Source organism: Rattus norvegicus, chromosome 1 (assembly GCF_036323735.1).
Source record: "Rattus norvegicus strain BN/NHsdMcwi chromosome 1, GRCr8, whole genome shotgun sequence".
Classification (NCBI taxonomy): Eukaryota; Metazoa; Chordata; class Mammalia; order Rodentia; family Muridae; genus Rattus; species Rattus norvegicus.
Genome location: NC_086019.1, coordinates 102077235 through 102086469, shown reverse-complemented (window position 1 = coordinate 102086469; position 9235 = coordinate 102077235). Strand labels below are relative to the sequence as shown.

Genomic DNA, 9235 nt, shown 5'->3' with positions numbered 1-9235 from the left:
CTGTGTGACTAGTCCTTACAATAGTCAAAAGACAGCCTCAAACAGAACTCCTGTAATTGAAGTAATGAATAGTTCTGAGCTTCCACTCTTAAGTCCTGGTAATTGAGTCCCATGTCTAAGATCAGCAGAAGCTGTTAAGCACTGAGCCATGTTTGCTGCACTATGTTTATTCATGATCGACATTTACATTGTTAATATTTTCAATTGTTCATTATAACTTTAAACACCTATTGCCTTTAAATAAGACCTTAAAATACCTTATAATGTAACAATTAAAACTGGAGAATCTCTGGTTCCTGGAATAAGAATCCGGAACTGTAGTGAATATTTAATTCTTTGTAGGAAGTTCAATAGAATCCTCTCTTGTTTCTTTTTTTTTTTTTTTTTTTTTTTTTGGCATCAGAGACAGGGTTGTATTAGGTACCACTGGCTTTCCTGGAACTTATACTTAATAGACCAGGCTGGCATCCAAGTCAATGAGAAACAGCTGCCTCTACTTGGGGAGTGTTGTATTAAAGGCATGAGCAAATAAACCCAGCTTGTTCGTAGTTTTTGGTAGTTCATACTTGTTTATACAATTTCTCAGTGGTATTAATCTGTATCTCTCTCTCTCTCTGTATCTCTGTCTCTGTCTCTCTTTGTCTCTCTCTTTCTCTCTCTGTGTGTGTGTGTCTGTGTGTGTGTGTCTGTGTGTATGTATGTATGTTAATTGGCATTTTGCTAGGCTATAGACTGCTCAGAGGGCACAGTGATGGCAGGTAAACCTGATAATTAGGTTGGCTTCTCAAATGATTTCATGATTATAGCATGCATTCTCTGTCATGGGTTAACTGTGGGAATCATCAGAATTACATGAATATATTGTCAATGAAATATTCACTGCAGTGTTATCACTATCTTTCTTTGTGTACACACGTATGGGATATTTTAGGATGCACTGACCTGTGATGATTTACACATAAACTTCACTTGGGAAGAGTGGTCCTTGCTGGATTCATCTCAGAAGAGACTTTACAAAGATGTGATGGTGGAGACCTACAGGAACCTCACCGCTATAGGTAAAACTGAGTTTTCCTTTAAGTTTTAAAATAAGGGGGTCGGGAGACAACTGTTTCTTGGTTACTGATGCTCTTTTGTAATCCTGAATGAGAATGAGGAAGAATGAGGTGAATAAAGGAGACATGGTTCTCAGGTGCACTGAAGATAATGGCTTATTGACTCATTTACACTAATGTATCATACATTTTCTTGTACTGTATTTTAGGATACAATTGGGAAGACCATAATATTGAAGAACATTTTCAAAGTGACAGAAGACATGGAAGGTAATTTTTTTGTGTATAAAAGCTGATTCTAATGTTCTTTTGAAGAAAATTTGCTAAGTGTAGAGAGAGGTAAAATGTAGAACTGTCATGTTGTTTACTTTCATACCACTCTGAGATTGCAAAGTTTATATGCATTGAAGAGGTGATAGGTAAATGTCCACAACCTTCCCACAAGCAAATAGTCCAAAGCAAAGCTTGACTTTGACACTTGACTTAAATTTGCTAAGTTTAGTGCGAGGGGAAGTTTATGAGAGTTAAGAATATTGTTGTGGAGGAAGCCTAATCCCTACACTTCATGTCTGCAAGGCACAAAAGTCAAGCTGTGTGAAGGCAAGGTGAAAACTCTTTGTTTTTTTAAATAGGTATATCATATGTCACACTTCATACAGGCCATAAGAGCATATGGATAATGAAAGAAGCAGAGCATCTCTCTTTTCTTGGACAATTAGATGACCTGTGGTACTCTCCACTGTGAGGAGACTTCCTGAATGTGATACAAGTTTGTAATCCCTTTGTTTTCATTTTGAATATCTCCACAAACTTATACTCCAGAAAATGAGCATTAGAAATGTGGAAATTCTGTTTGTCCTTCAGTTTTCAAATACAGGATGACTCACAGTGTAAGAAAACTTATGGATGCAATCAGAGTAGCAAAGCTCTGAGTTCCTGCAGTTTTCTTCAAATATTGGAAAATCTTCATGTAGAAAAAGTCTGGGATAAGTGTGTGTCATATAATAAATGCCCTGATCATCACGGGGGTCTCTAGTGTTGCAAAACAACCCACAGAGAAAACTGGAAACAGTGGGATAAAACCTTAAGATGTGATAATACCTTGTAATTAGACCAGATTGTAAAATTTAGATAGATAAAAAAGATTTGTCAGTGTAATGAATTTCATAAAAGTTTTACATGTTCCAATTTTTGTAGGCATGTAAGAAGTCATGCTGGAGAGAAATCATATGAATATACACAATGTGATAAAGCCTTCACATGTCACAGTCATCTTCAAAAGCGCAAACGAATTCAAACTGGAGAGAAATCCTCTGAAGCACGTAGTAGTCTACAAAAACGTAAAAGAACAGATACTGTTGACAGACTCTACAAATGTAATCAATGTGAAAAAGCCTTTTCACGACAGAGCTGTGTTCGAATACATGAAAGAACACATACTGGAGAGAAACCCTATGAATGTAATCAGTGTGATAAAGCCTTTGCACATAAGAATACTTTGATTTTGCATAGAAGAACACATACTGGAGAGAAGCCTTATGAATGTAATCAATGTGGCAGAACCTTTGCACATCAGAATACTTTGGTGTTGCATAAAAGAACACATACTGGAGAGAAACCTTATGAATGTAATCAATGTGGCAAAAGCTTTGCACATCAGCTTACTTTGGTGGTGCATAAAAGAACACATGCTGGAGAGAAACCTTATGAATGTAATCAATGTGGTAAAGCCTTTGCACAAAGAAGTCATCTCCGAACACATAGAGTAGTACATACTGGAGAGAAGCCCTACAAATGTAATCAGTGTGATAAAGCCTTTACACAACAAAGTCATCTCCGAATACATGAAAGAACACATACTGGAGAGAAACCTTATAAATGCAATCAGTGCAGTAAATCATTTGTATGTCTCAGTCATCTTCAGACTCATGAAAGAACACATACTGGAGAGAAACCTTACAAGTGTAATCAATGTGATAAAACCTTTTCACAACACCCTAGTCTCCAAGCGCATAAAAGAGTACATACTGGAGAGAGACCCTACAAATGCAATCAATGTGATAAAGGTTTTTCACAAAGTAGTACTCTCCAAATTCATCTAAGAACACACACTGGAGAGAAACCCTATGAATGTACACAATGTGGTAAAGTTTTTGCATATAGCAGTGCTCTCCGATACCATAAAAGGAATCATACTGAAGAAACCGTATGAATGTATTCACTGTGGTTGAAGTCTTTAAAAACATACAATAGTTTCTAAAAACATAAGCAGAATCATCATTATAGGGAGACAAACTCATAAAGGTATTTGACATAGTCACGTCTTTGGACATGTGTGTAGTCTTCACCATCATGAAAGAATTTATACTAAAGAGAAACCATATAAACACAAGAAATGTGCTTTTTGCAATGCACAGTTATCTCTTAACGTAGAAAAGAACAGATATAAGAGAAATGCCACAAGTATAATAGAAGTGACAAAGCCTTTTTACAACACAGTTTTCTCTGAATACATTAAAGAAAATATATTGCTGAGAATGTAATCAATGTGGTAAACCCATCGAGTAGTATGGTCTTCTTGGAATAAAAGAACACATCCTAGAAAGAAACTATGAATGTCAGCCGGGTGGTAAAGACTTGAAACCATTCATACTGGAGAGAAACACTATGAAGTGATTCAGCATGGTGAAGTCTTTGCATGTCACTGTAGTCTCCAGATAGAAAAAAAAATATTGCTGGAGACAAACCCTAGAAATATGATTGGTATGATAAACCATGTTCACAATACTGTTATCTTAAAACAAATCAACATGTATGAAAGAGAAACCCTGTGAGTGTAAGCAACATGGTGAAGACTTTTCATGTTAAAGTTAATGTCAAATATGTAAAAGAATATATACTGGTGCAAACCTGTCCAACTGCAATCAGTGTGATAAAGGCTTGTCACAGACCACCCCAGCCAGCATGGTAAGTATTCAGTGATGTCAAACAGAAAAAACAAAGAGGCAGTGTGAGGCACGGGTTTTTATGCACAAAGAAACAATTACTATAACTCTGAAAAGATCTGTCAGTTGAGCAGTCAAATAGAACAAATGTCATCATACTCATTTGGCACAAGAAAATACAAAATCATACATGTTTTTTATCTTCTATGAAGTGTGTTCAGTGAAGCAATCATGGATGGAAAAGGTAACATCATCATCATTTGACACAAAAAAGCACGAAAATCATTAAAAGGTAAGAGCATCCTTCCTAGACCAGGTTCATAAATTTTTTATGGGCACGTATTAGTAATATCTAATTCCTATATAAGTTAATCAATATTTATGGGCAATCATTATCAAACGTTGAGTTCCTATCTTTTTATAAATCTGCAAAGTATAATTTATAACTATTTCTCTCTCTTCTTTTTTTTTTTTTTTTGGTTCTTTTTTTTCGGAGCTGGGGACCGAACCCAGGGCCTTGCGCTTCCTAGGCAAGCGCTCTACCACTGAGCTAAATCCCCAACCCCTCAGTTCTTCTCTTAATGTAATGTTTTCTTTAACAATATGCCAGGACCCACTTCTGATGACACACGCATGGCTATATTATCATTTATTGTTGAAAAGGGTTTTTGTCTGTCTTACCACTATTATGTTATTTTGTAAATGATTTGTGAAGTAAAGCACCTACTTCCCCGGAGGTAAGGTTATAAAGTCCCAGTCTCGGCTATCAGGAACATCTTTTAAATAAGAAAAAAAAAAAAAAAAGAAGACGATACAACAGACAAATTGCCAAGAGAACCTCGGCTCAATATGTTGTTCTGTACAAGAGTACACAACGAGTTCCAGGAGGCCTCCTTCTTTTGAAGATTTCACTTTAGTCTATGGAACTTATCACACAGATTGTACTATGGTTGGTTTTTTTTTTAAATCTCAGTCATCTTCAAAAACATACAAAGAATCAAAGAATCATCCTAGAGAGAAAACTTAAAATGTATTTAATATTGTAAAGCCTTTGGACATTTCTGTAATCATCATCATGACAGTATTCATACTGGAGAGAAGCCCCGTGAATGCAAGCAATATGGTAAACACTTTGAACATCACAGTTACCACCAAATGCAGAAAACATATTGGAAAGAAACCTTGTAAATGGACTCAATATGGTAAAGCTTTTGCCTATCAGAGTCATCCCCAAGTGTGTACAAGAACACATACTGGAGAGAATCCATATTACTGTAAGCAATGTGATAAAGCCATTTCACATCACAGTCATCTTCAAAGGCATGAAAAAATCATTCTGGGGAGAAACCTTAGGAATATACCTAATATTGTGAAGAATTTGCACATTTCCATAATTATCATGACAGTATTCATACTAGACAGAAGCCTAGGGAATGCAAGCAAATGGCAAATCCTTTTATCACCGAATGCACATAAGTACACATACTGTAGAGAAACCTTATGAATGGACTCACAGTACTAAAGACTTTACTCATCACAGTACTCTACATAAAAGAACACATTCTTTTTTTTTTTTCTTTTTTTCGGGGTGGGGACCGAACCCAGGGCCTTGCGCTTGCTAGGCAAGCGCCCTACCACTGAGCTAAATCCCCAACCCCTAAAAAGAACACATTCTTGATAGAACCCCTGAATGTAATCAATGTAATAAAATGTAATTTGTGTGTGTGTCAAATATATAAACATAAAATATATGTGTCTCAGAATATATAAATGTAGTTACATATGTTAAACTTTTACATTTCACTGTCATCTTCACAAGAGTACAGCCTTTGGAACGTGACCAATCTCTTAAAACTCTTGCATATCACAGTATTTGAGGATATGAACGAACTATTAATGAAGGGAATCAACTATAAAGGATTTGGTAAGATCACTTCCATGTTCAGCTACACAAGAATGTTCTGGAGAAAAATAGATAAGTGTCAAACGCTTATTCAAGCACAATGTTCCTTTTTATTTTAAATGCACCTGCGAACTCATCTGCACAAAACCACTGGATTTAAATGAAAAGGAAATAAGCCTCTTAGATTTTACTCTTCTCTTTAATTACACAAATAACTCATCTAGGTATATATCTTTTTGAGTGTGTATTGCTGTCTTTTCTGTTTGCTGTTATAAAACATAATGTCTAAGGCAACCTGTAAAACCTTTTAATTTGGCTTATGGTTCCACACCATCAAATTATTATTACATTAGTTCTGAGACATGGCAGCTACAGGAGGATGCTCAGAGCTCACAACTTCAACCTGCAGCATGGAGCAGGGAGTGGGAACTAGAAATGGCACGTGGATGTAAAGCATTACTTAAATCTTCCCAAATGATACAATCAACTTAGAAGGATGGATTTCTCTGACTACAAACACACATTCTTGTTTTCTCTTATATGAATCAAACCACAATAAGGAAGCCTGTAGATGCCTCAACACAGTTGTTATAGGAGTGAATGCTTATACAAGAAAAACATGAGTACAAATTTATTTGTTTAATAATTTGTTTATTTTTAAGTATGTGCTGTCATTGTATTTTTATATGGCTTTCTGTACACACATGCTGGCTCTGAAGAAGCCCTTGGGTAGTTTTGGAGTAGGAATTACAGAATGACAATGTGACCCGAGGTCCTAGACATAAACTTAAATGTTTGGTCATGCCTCTAGTCCTTTAAATATTTGAAAGCATTTATCTATCATATTTACATGAGGTAATAAGAAAAACATTCATTCATGAGAAAAATCCCATTCCTGCAAAGAATTTGGTAAAGATTGTGACATCACATTCAATTACCAGAAAAATTACTGCTATGCCTCTTTTTCTTACTAGCCTGCTAACTAGCCTTACTAGCCTTACCAACCTTACTAACAGTTTAAAGTTAAAATACTTAGTGTTAGAGAATAAGAGAAATACATAATGTCATAATGTGTGTATCCAAAGTAGTATTTTCACTTATCTAGTAGAGTTGTAATAAACTAGAATAATCCACAATCCAATGTGTATCTCACATCATAGCTTGATATGCTATAGATAAGCATATATCATTTGGCCTTCCATGCTTCTTCATGTCCCCATTAGTTATCATTGAACACTCCATCATGAACTACTGCATTTTAAGAGAATTACTTAGAAGTGCTAGACTCTGTAACAGGAACAATATGTCTTTAAAAATTTGTTCTCTCTGTGTGTGTGTGTGTGTGTGTTTGTGTTTGCATAGACTGGAAGACAGCTTTGTGATGTCTACTTTTGTTCATCATTATATGATAATCACAATCAGGCTGTCAGTTTTGCACTCCATGGATGTTTCCTGCTTAGCCACCTCACTGATGCTCATATAAGTTGAAATATTATATCAGTAAATTATTGTCTTTAGATCATAAACACATTGGAATCTAAAGAGGGAGAAAATCAGGCCAACTTAAATTATAAATTGTATTTACAAATGAAAATCATATAATGCTTTGTTTTAGATTGTATTAGTTTATTCTGAATAATCATTTGTTCATAACACTTTTAAAATGAAAATGAATGATCTGCATGCCAGAGAACTGTCTCAGTGTGTAAAATTGGTTGCTACTCAGCCTGATAAGCTCAGTTTAATCCCTGAGAGACCCATATTAATCCTGCCAGGATTTCGTCTTATTTCCAAATTTGGGCTCCGGCATATAAACCCACACATCTAATACATGCATAAATAATTTAAAACCCAAATAGGGTCCAATGACTTCACTTGTAGCTAAACAACTCCACTGGTTTTATAATCAGAACATTATAATGGAACTAGATAAAAGATAAGTGTAAGTTGTCCTCCTACTGCTACCTACACCATGGAGTGGGAGTATGCACACACAGAGTTCCATCATTTCAAATTGGTAAGAGAGGAAAGAAAATACCCAAATTATAAAGAATGTATGAAGTTATTTGCCAATTTAATTTATTATTGAATATCAGGAAATATTACTATTCATCAAAACTGATTGTTTAAGTGTTATTTTATCTTTTTATTCATTACTTTATTCAAAATAAGTCATTTGGAAAGCACATCTCAGCCAGGATTACAAGTGCTTTCCTGTAATCCCAGAATTTGGGAGATAGGGGCATGACAATCTGTGTGTATTTGAGGCCAACAGGGGCCACATAGGGAGTTCCAGGACTGCCATGGCTATGTAGGCTATCCTTTCTCAAAAATTAGAGTATATCTCAAATTATGGGAAATTTCCTGATAGAATCTGACTGGACTCTGACTGATTTTAATGAATCCTTTTCTTTAGTTTGTTTATTATTAATTTTACATTTTACTCATTGTCCCTCTCCAGTTACCCCCTCTCACCATCCTTTCACCACCTCTGGATATCCCCCTAATCTAACACATCAAGTCTCTACAAGGCTAGGTGCTTCCTCTCTCAGCAAGGCCAGACAAGGCAACCCAGCTAAATGAACATATTCCAAATACAGTCAGGAAATAGCTTTTTGGATACCTGCCCTCCTCTCCTCACACCAAATATTTGGCAACCACATAAAGACGAAGCAGCATATCTGTAACATATGCAAGGGAAGGTATAAATGCTGGTTAAGCTTCTGAGAGCCCCAAGGGTCCACGTTAGTTGTTTCTCTTGGGATTCCTATTGATATAGCAGAGGCACCAAAGGAGCAATGTGCAGGGGTGGGTTGGAAGGGGGTAGGGATGTGTTCTTAGTTGTGAATCACATTGGGGATATGGATCCTTGGAGGCTGCTTCTTGTGGCCAGGCAGGAACCCTGGTGAAGCGATAGGGATACAGATCCACCCATAAATCTTTCGACTCAAATCTTATCCTGTGTACAAAAAAATGCAGAGATTGAGGATGAAGCAAGGACTGAGAGGATGGCCAACCAATCAGTGCCCGCCTTGAGAACCATCCTCCCGTGGGTAAGCACTGATCCCTGACACTATCGATGATACCCTATAATGCTTGCAGACAGGAAACTAGCATGGCTCTCCTCCAAGAGGCTCCACCCACCCCTTACTCAGACAGATGTAAACACCCACAGCCAAACAAAACCTTACATCTAAAGAATTGTATTAACCATGAAAATGAAAACCATGAAATCTTGATCACTAGTACTTCACCTCTTGGGTACCAAAGATTGGTTCTAGCACGTACATTAGGTAGCTCAGAGGTCCTTGTATTTCCTGGTACAGGACATC

The 9235-nt window shown here is 36.4% G+C and overlaps 1 pseudogene; it reads left to right on the top strand.

Annotated features, from left to right (window-relative positions):
* The first annotated feature begins 2223 nt into the window (after nucleotides 1-2223).
* On the top strand, nucleotides 2224-6334 carry Zfp936 (zinc finger protein 936; annotated as a pseudogene).
* Nucleotides 6335-9235: the final 2901 nt, after the last annotated feature.